At 37.3% G+C, this 9862-nt stretch overlaps 1 non-coding gene across 1 annotated transcript; it reads left to right on the plus strand.

The window, feature by feature from the left end:
• The first annotated feature begins 8978 nt into the window (after positions 1–8978).
• LOC131178213 (small nucleolar RNA R71) lies at positions 8979–9084 on the plus strand. Its single transcript, XR_009147346.1, has one exon. It is a non-coding gene; the product is annotated as a small nucleolar RNA R71 (small nucleolar RNA).
• The last annotated feature ends 778 nt before the right edge of the window (positions 9085–9862 follow it).

A 9862-nucleotide genomic window follows, 5' to 3' on the forward strand; every position in this document is an offset into this window, starting at 1 on the left:
GTCGGGTGAGGGGTGTTATATTCTTCATAATCAAAGCCAAGTTAGTTAAAGCAGGCGCGATCAGATCCTCACCACACGCCTCATCTGCAGAAACGCCCACCTAGCTGCCTAACGCCAAAATAGTTAAGACATTCCTGTAGATCTCGATCTCCACCGTTGATCATAAATGTAAGGATGGATCCAGAGCCCTCGGATCAAAAAGTGGATGACAAGTTCGGTGCTTTTTATTCTCAGCATTCAAATCCATCTTGTAAGGCAAGACCCTGAGCCGTTGGATTAAGAGAAGAAAGGATGGATATTCTGAACGGGATCCCAACCCTCCATCTTGATTCTTTTTAATTCCCAGACATCAGATTATGTCCTTTTAAATCTAAACCCTCCGTCTTCCCTGGTGAGATCTTGACCTTTCATTATAGGCACCCGTTCCCTATAAATACCTGCATGCAATACTATAGAAGGGACAAACAAAAAAAAGGTGGTGGTGATTATAGCAGAAAGACTCTGAAATTTGATTCAGTCTTGCTGCTTTGCCATTCTGAGCTTTTGAGAAACTTCAGAAACCAGTTTTCTTAAGTATCTGCATTGAAGGAGTTCTGAACCTCGAAATTTTCATTTTCAGTGCCTGTTCATTGCTCTGTAAGGCCATTTTCTTTGTTCAGTTTCATTCTCACCGCCCTAATATCAGTACATTACTCTCCAAAGCTCAACTTCATTCCGACCTGGTTTACACTACTTTGAGTAAGTACTAGTCTTTTGGCCGTCAGCTTTCACCTTTACAAGATTTGTGGACACCGAAATTAGCTCATTAGTCTCCTCAACTTCTCACAGGTAAGTGTCTAGGCTGTCATTTTGTCAAATACTCGTGTTTAATTTCCTCCATTTTTATTCTTAAAATTTCTTTTATATTCAGTAGTGCTAAAATCTCAAAGTAGATTATCCAGGCCAGTAGTTATTTCTCGGGTCTTCTTTTTCTATTCATTTGTAAACTCTATTTATCTCCTCTTAGTTTTCATTTCCATCGAGAATAGATGGTCAGGTCGTAGACAAATTTGTAGATAATCTAAAAATATCGGTAGAAGTATCTTAGCATGAGAGCTTCGGGCCTGAATGAATAAAAGTGATAAAAGATAGGCGTAACAAAAGGTCGAATAGATCAGAAATGAGGATAGGTCAAATAAACAAGTTATGAGATCAGACCTCAGAACGAAAATAGGCGAAAATACTATAGATCAGGAATTAAGATGAGATCGGATCTCGGATTAGCGACAAAAGAGATTTGATATAGCTAATCGAAGAGTTTTAATAAAATGATCAGGCGAAAGATCGGCAAAGAGTTCAGTCTTTCATCCACTATCTATTTAAAAGGTCTCGTAGGAAAAGCTTTACCTGGACTTCCTATGTCTTCCCATAAAAGGGGTGGTCCTGAAAGACTCCTTACCAAGATCCTTAGTTTTAAGTCCTTACAAAACTCCGTTCTAATGAACATACTTTAAGAGATCGGGGGAGAGTTCTTACCCGATTCTCAACAAAAATCTTAAAATATGTGGAGATCGGAGGAGAGTTCTTATCCGAGATCCTTTATTTAAATTTTTAACAGAATACTTTAAGAGATCGGGGGAGAGTTCTTACCCGATTCTCAACCAAAATCTTAAAATATGTGGAGATCGGATGAGAGTTCTAATCCGAGATCTTTACTTAAATTTTTAATAGAATACTTTAAGAGATCGGGGGAGAGTTCTTACCCGATTCTCAACCAAAATCTTAAAATAAGTGGAAATCGGAGGAGAGTTCTTATCCGAGATTCTTCACTTAAATTTTTAATAGAATACTTTAAGAGATCGGGGGAAGGTTCTTACCCGATTCTCAACCAAAATCTTACTAAAATATGTGAAGATCGGAGGAGAGTTCTTATTCGAAATCATTCGCTTAAAACTTCAAAACGAATACTTTAAGAGATCGGGGGAGAGTTCTTCGATTCTCAGCCAAAATTTTAATAAAATATGCGGAGATCGGAGGAGAGTTCTTATCTGAAATCTCCCACTTAAACTCATAACAAAATACATCAAGAGATCGGGAGAAATTTCTTAGCCGAATTCTCTTAACTAAAATCCAAATTAGAATATCACAATTTTGATACACAAAGTAACCCCTAAACAAAAAATCTGCTACACAACGCTTACTCACTAAGGGTCATCTCATGTACTCATGTTCTTGGGCAGCCCTGAATGGTGAAATATCAAATGTTCCTCTTATACATACAAAGGATTAACATTGTCCTCCCAACACCCTAATTATCTATTTTGATTTATAAAGAGCATAATCTTAAATCTGCTTAGCCTCATTAAGGGACGAGGTGGGGTGCCTAACACCTTTCCCACCAGTATACGAACCCCGAACTTAGAATCTCTATTTTCAAAGTGGTTTCTTTTTAATTTATCTTTCACAAATGGTTTTCTTTAATTTCCCTCAAAATTAAAGTGGCGACTCCTCACTTTTCTCACTTCAGTGAGTGTTCGTCCAAGCGACTGCAAAAACCCTTGTGACAGTACCCCTAGTAGCTTGGTGGAGCACATGGCGAAAAAAGTAAAAATCATGTGAAACCTTTTTACTAGTTTTGGCACACCATAAAAAAATAGGTCATACTGAGACATTGTGCCAACACTTGCTCCTCTTCCTAAAATTGTGTTTGCAATTAACCATTGAAGCAACCGCAAGGAGTGACTCTCAATTTTAGAGGCCTTATTGTGCCTAGGTTTGAAAACACCTGCTAAGGGTGCTATTTGCTGCCAGAATTCATGCCCATTATAGTCCCTTCTACTGGTAGGCATTTTAATCAAACCATCAGTGGGGAACCTGAATATATGATGAAAGTCATCCATGGACAGTACCCTATCTTGACCTAGGCATCTAAAGTTCATTGTCAAGTTATGATCCAATTCATATTTATGCTTACTAGTGGATAGGGAGGCCATAAATTCCTGCACTAGAGTGGGGTAAACCAATTCCTATTTATGAAAAAATCTCACCAAACCCAAAGCATCCAACAAATTTTGCATTTCATCATATATATTCAAAGACTTAAGTGTAAACACATCCAAATACCGAGTCTGAACAATTTCTCTAGTTTCAATTCTTGTCTTATTTTTCTTCATTTCGGCAGTAGGCAACATCCATTGTCTGGCAGTAGGTACAGATGAAGGAATAGTGGGGTTACCTGAAGATTTCCCTAGGCGCATTATCGCTGATCTCGGGATTCTAATGCGAGCACTAGGTATGGCAGATATAAGCGGCTAGACTGGTTGAGGCTGAGTGGGCTGTTTGGGTTTCTTTATGTTTGTGCCGCTTGTGGTTTTGTGCGGCTTAATACTCTTGGCTTTCTTCTTCTTGTATGTAGCAATAGGGGCATCACCAGAATGGGCTACCGGCAAGTCAGTATCCATGGGGTGGATGGGTGGAGGTTGCGACATAAGGTATGAGGAGTGGGGAGGAGAGTTTTCGAAGGAAAGAGGGGAATCGATCATGGCAAAAATGGAAGAGAGGGAGCAAAAAAAAAAAACGAAGAAGAAGGAGACGATGAAGGAGTAAAAGAAAAAGAATGTGGTTGTGGGTCGTGGGTTATGGCGAGGATTATGGCATGAGGGAAGGAACAGGGGCAGAGATTATGGTTGTATCGGGGTTATGGCGAGAGAAAGAAGGGGGGTAGTGGGGATTTTGGGTATCGGGTATGGGTTCAAGTTAGGGAGTAAAAGTGAGGGGTTTTGGATATGGGTTATGGGCTTTGGTTAGTTAGTGGTTTTTTTTTTCTTAAATCAAATGGGTTAGTGGGCTTTTGGGCATGGGGTTGGTCATGGGCCCATTCTGGTGAATTGGGTTGTCAACCTGCAAAACCAAATAAATGACACAAGTTAGAACACAGGGATGTAAGTTGTACCGAAAGTTGTGAAACTTTCTGCCCAAATGTTGCCCAGTGAACACAAGCTATGACACAACTAAAATCAATTATGCCGAAGGTTGTGAAACCTTCTGCCCAAATTGTGCCCAGTGAACACAAGTTACGACACAACCAAAATCGATTGTGCCATAGGTTGTGAAATTTTCTACCCAAATTTAACAAAATTCCACAGTACCTGAAAAAAATTGAAACAAATTAAATTTCAAGTAATCAGACCTTCATAACATGAATTCTAATTGCTCAACCTGTTATGTTCATCAAACACTCATTAAAAATTTTCAAAGCACCAATTCACACATCCACATTCAAATAATTTTCTTTTTAAGCCAAGATGACAAAGTTTGGAAAAACTTCCTCTTAAGATTAACAAAAAGAGCAATGAGTCCTGCAAAATCCATCCAGCAAATATTCAATCATAGAAAGAAGAAAAGTACAAGGGAACAAATTTAAAACTAAAATTTAAAGCTGAAATTTAAAACTAGAACTAAAACAGAATGACTAATGCTCATTTGCTTGTAGTGAATTGTATCCCATCTGCACAAAAAAATTAGAACAATGTCAAACTCTAAATAAAGAGTATAGAAAAACTTAAAACAAATATATGAAAGAAATAAAAAATCAATGAAAAATTATGGGTTATACCCAGAAATGCTAAGTTTAGGTCTTTAGCTTGACCTTACTCAACCAAAATTTTATGGAGAATCAGAGAGATAGCAGGTTGCTATCTTCTTAATTGGCTCACCAACTAAATAATGCCTCAACCTTTGCCCTTTTACCTTGAAATTACCAAATTTTTCACCAAAAATTTACACAGCACCACGAGGGAAAACTTCACAACTTTAAATGGTCCTGACCACCTTGATTTGAATTTACATGGAAAAAATTTGAACCTTGAATTGAATAAGAGCACCAAATCTCCTTCTTTAAAGTCCTTCTTCTTGATATGCTATCATGCCATTTTTTTGTTCTCTCTTTATAGATTCTAGCATTTTCATAAGCATCAAGTCTCAATTCTTCTAAATCATTAAGTTGCAAAAATCTTTTGTGTCCAGTAGCTTGTAAATCAAAATTGATTGCTATTATGGTCCAATAAGCTTTATGTTCTAACTCTATGGGCAAATGGCATGATTTCCCAAAAACTAACCTATAAAGTGTAGTTCCTATGGGGGTTTTAAAGGCTAATCTATATACCCAAAGAGTGTCATCTAACTTAAGGGACCAATCTTTTCTAGACTTGCTAACAATTTTCTCCAATATTTGCGTAAGTTCTTTTATTTGTGATTTCTACTTGGCCATTTGTTTAAGGGTGATATGGTGTGGCAATCCTATGCTTTACCCCATACTTTCTCATCAATTTTTCAAATTGGTGATTGCAAAAATGGCTACCACCATAATTGATTATGGCATGTGGGGCACCAAATCTGGTCAAAACAAATTTTTCAGAAAATTCACCACAACTTTTGCATCATTGGTAAGTGTAGCAATAGCTTCTACCTATTTAGATACATAGTCCACCCCTACCAAGATATATTTATTCCCATATGAGGATGGAAATGGCCCCATGAAATCAATTCCCTACACATCAAACAATTCAACTTTTAATATGGACTGTTGGGGCATCTCATCTCTCTTGGAAATATTGCCTACCCTTTGACATCTATCACACTTGCTTATAAAGTCTCTCACATGTTTAAACATATTAGGCCAATAAAAACCTAATGTCAAGACTTTTTCAATAGTTTTTGAGACACGATAATGACCACCATATTCAGAGGAATGACAATGGTAAATAACATCATTTATTTCTTCCTCTGGTGTACATCTCCTAATTATTCCATCATTACATCTCCTAAACAAAAGAGGCTCTTCCCAAGAATAAAATTTAACATCATGCAAGAATTTTTTCTTTTGCTACCAAGATAAATCAGGTGGCAAGACACCACAAGACAAATAATTCACAATATCAGCAAACCATGGAAGTGCAGATTTCAACACAAACAACTGCTCATTCATAAAAAAACTCATCAATTGGCACAATATCATCATCTTTATTTTAAGTTTTTATCTTAGAAAGGTGATCAGCCACCACATTCTCAACACCTTTTTTATCTCTTATTTCTAAATCAAATTCTTGAAGTAACAAAATCCATCTAATCAACCTAGATTTAGCTTCTTTCTTGCTCATTAAATACCTTATTGCTGCATGATTGGTGAAAACTGTTACCTTTGAATTGACCAAATAAGAATGGAAAATACTACCGCAAGGAACTCCTTTTCAGTTGTAGCATAATTAACTTGAGCTTCACCAAGGGTTTGGCTTGCATAGTAAATGGCATAAGGTTTTCTATCTTTTCGCTAAAACGATCCCCTCTTGGACCATAAAGTGGCATTTCTCCCAATTTAACACCAGATCATTATCAGCACACCTCTACAAGATTTTAGACAAATTAGTCAAGCATGAATCAAAATTAGTGCATATACTGAAAAGTCATCCATGAAGACCTCCATAATTTTTTCAATAAAATTAGAAAAAATGGCCATCATGCACCTTTGAAGGGTGGCAGGTGCATTACACAATCCAAATGGCATCCTTCGATAGGCAAAGGTGCCATAGGGACAGGCAAAGGTGCATTGTTCAACTTCTTATAGTCTATGCACATTCTGCAGCCTGTAACAGTTCTAGTGGGTATCAATTCATTATTCTCATTTTTAACAACTGTCACCCCACCTTTTTTTGGTACAACATGCATAGGACTAACCCACTCACTGTCAGAAATAGGGTAAATAATTCCAGCAGCTAGTAATTTTAGGATTTCCTTTTTCAGAACATCCTTCATTGTAGGATTCAATCTTCTTTGTTGTTCAATAGAAGGTCTACTATTTGGCTCTAGGAAAATCCTATGCATACAAACTGTTGGACTAATTCCCTTTATATCATCAATTGTATAACCCAAAACTCTCCTATATTCTCTCAAAATTCTCAACAATTTGTCAATCTCAATATCAGTCAAAGATGCATTAATTATAACAGGATATGGTCCATTGGGTCCAAGAAAAGCATGCCTGAGGTTGGAAGGAAGAGGTTTAAGATCTACTTTTGGGGCATCCTCTACCTTTAATGATGGTGGTTTAATCTCTAAAGTTTACACTTCTTCAAGCTTAAAAATTGTGGCTTCTAGATGTAGTGGAGAGCTCTCCAAGTGTTGTGCAAAAGCAGCTATGTTGTGATTGTCATCATCAATGCTCCCACCATGGACTAAGCAATTTTCAAGAGTGTCTTGTAGATAGCTTTTTCTGAAATGCTCTTGAACAATCTCATCAATAATGTCTACCCGCAAATAAGACTCAACTTCTTCATGTTTCCTTTTCATGGCCGGATTGATGTTGAGTATCATTTGATCATCTCCTACTCTAAGTGTCAATTTCTCACCCTTTACATTAATTAATACACTAGCTATTACCAAAAAGGGTCTTCCTAATAAGATAGGAATTTTTGTGTCTTCTTCCATATCTAAAATGACAAAGTCCACCGGAATGTAGAATTTCCCAACCTTGATAGGCACATTTTCTAGAATACCTTCTGGATACTTAATTGAATGGTCAGCCAATGAAAGATACATGTTTGTGGGCTTCAACTCTCCCATATTCAACTTCTCATATATTAAAAGAGGCATTAGGCTGACGCTAGCTCCAAGGTCACATAAGGCATTTGCCACACAATTATTACCTATATGACAAGGAATGGAAAACACACCTGGATCTTTGAGTTTGGGAGGTAACTTCTTTTGAATTATAACGCTGCATTGCTTTCCCAAGTTGATGGTGTCATAATCTTCTAGCCTTCTCTTGTTGGTAAGAATCTCCTTCAAAAACTTGGCATAACTTGGCATTTGGGATAATGCCTCAGTGAATGGTACATTGATATATAACTTCTTTAGCACTTCAAGGAATTTGCCAAATTGTTTGTCTAGTTTATGCTTGATGAATCTTTGAGGGTAGGGAAGGGTGTGCTTGTAAGGCTCAGGTGGGATCTATGCTTTCTCTCCCTCATCTTGCTCAGTTTTGCTTTCTTCTTCTTTTTCATTTTTCTTGCTCTCAACTGATTTTTCTTCTTTTGTGCTCTCTTTTTCTTCTTTCATGTTTTCACTCTCTTGACCAATTTTCTTACCACTTCTCAAGCTCACAACCTTACATTGTTCATGAGGGTTTTGTGGTTGGCTAGGTAGTTAGCCATAGGATTTGCTTCCCGATGAGCTTGCTTGTTGAGCTAATTGAGTCTCCAACATACGGTAGTGGGCTTATTATTGATCCATGGTTTGTCTCATGAGTTGCATTTCTTCCTCCAATTTGCTATTCATCTTGCTTTGTTCAGCAAAAAATTTCTCCATCATGCTTTCCAAGGTTGGCTTCGGTTCATGAGGTGGAAGGGATTGTTGTGCTCTTGCTTGATATCCAAGTTGTGGCTGCCTTGTGGGCTAAAATTGAGGTTGAAACTGAGGCCTATTCTGCTGCATATACTGCTGGTTATGAGCATAATTTGAGCTTTGACCTGTTGAGCAAAAGTTGCTTGTGGTCTCCATGTTGAGTTGTTCACATTAGAGTAAGAATTTACCATAAGTTTCTGTTGATAACCTCCTGCATAAGCATCTTGTTCTTGTAAATAATCATCACCATAAGAAGAGTAATCAACTCCACAACTTTGGGTTCCATCTGTGTAGGCAACTTGTTGCATAGTTGTAGGAGATGAGGTTGTTGCCTTTTTGCAAAAATCAATAAGAAGATGAGTCAACTGATCAAATCTTGCATTCATGTAGCTAACTGAGTCAAGTTCATAAATCCCAACCTTCTTTGGCTCAAGTGCTCTTGGATTTCCCCACAAATGGGTATTATGAGCAATCTTCTCTAATAGATTATAGCACTCTTCACTTGTCATTCTCATGAAATCTCCTCCTGCTTGTGAATCAATTGCGTTTCTTATGGCTGGAGTAACTCTGGTGTAGAATTCTGAACAATCATCCATTTGGGTATTTCATGATGAGGACACTGCCTTTCAAGCTCCTTAAATCTCATCCAAGATTCATACAAAGTTTCATCATCCCTTGGTTAAAAGCTACCATCAAATTCCTCAAATGAGTGATCTTCCTAAGTGGGAAAAACTGAGATAGAAAAGCCTAAGATAGCTTCTCCCAAGTAGCTATAGTAGCTTGTGGAAATGAGTCATACCACTCTAATGCTGAATCCCGAAGAGAGAATGGAAATAAGGTGAGCTGAATCACTTCATCTGAAACTCCAGGCTGCCTTTGTGTACCACATATCATAAAAAATTTCTTCAAATAAGAATGAGGATTTTCAAGTAAGCTACCTCCAAATTGTGAATTATGAACCATTTGAATGAGACCAGTCTTTAACTCAAATTGATTATCTCCGATGATAGGTCTATTATCTCTCACATCTGCACATCTAGGAAAAGCATAATCTAACATGGATCTTCTCTGAGGATCATTTTGATTAACAACTTCATTCTGCTTATTTTGCTCATTTTCTCCATTATCTCTACCAATAGCTCTATTTTGATTCTCCATATTTTCAATTTTCTCCTCTTGGTCAAACCTTTCTTATTCTTCTTTTTCTACTTCCTTTCTCCTCTTAGATTCCTATTTGTTGGCTCTATAGAATTTTTCAATTTCAGGGTTGAACAACAATTGAGTCTCACTTGTGCTTTTTGATCGTCTCATAAACAAGAAAAGTGCTTGAAAAACACAAGGAATAGCAGTGAAAATAAAAGAAAATAAAAATTATAATCAGCTTAAAAAAATTAAAATCCAACTCAAAAACAAATAATTCCCTGGCAACGGTGCTAAAAACTTGATGTTAGCTGTGAAATAGCTTCCGTAAGTGCACGGGTCACAG

Source organism: Hevea brasiliensis, chromosome 2 (genome assembly GCF_030052815.1).
Source record: "Hevea brasiliensis isolate MT/VB/25A 57/8 chromosome 2, ASM3005281v1, whole genome shotgun sequence".
NCBI lineage: Eukaryota > Viridiplantae > Streptophyta > Magnoliopsida > Malpighiales > Euphorbiaceae > Hevea > Hevea brasiliensis.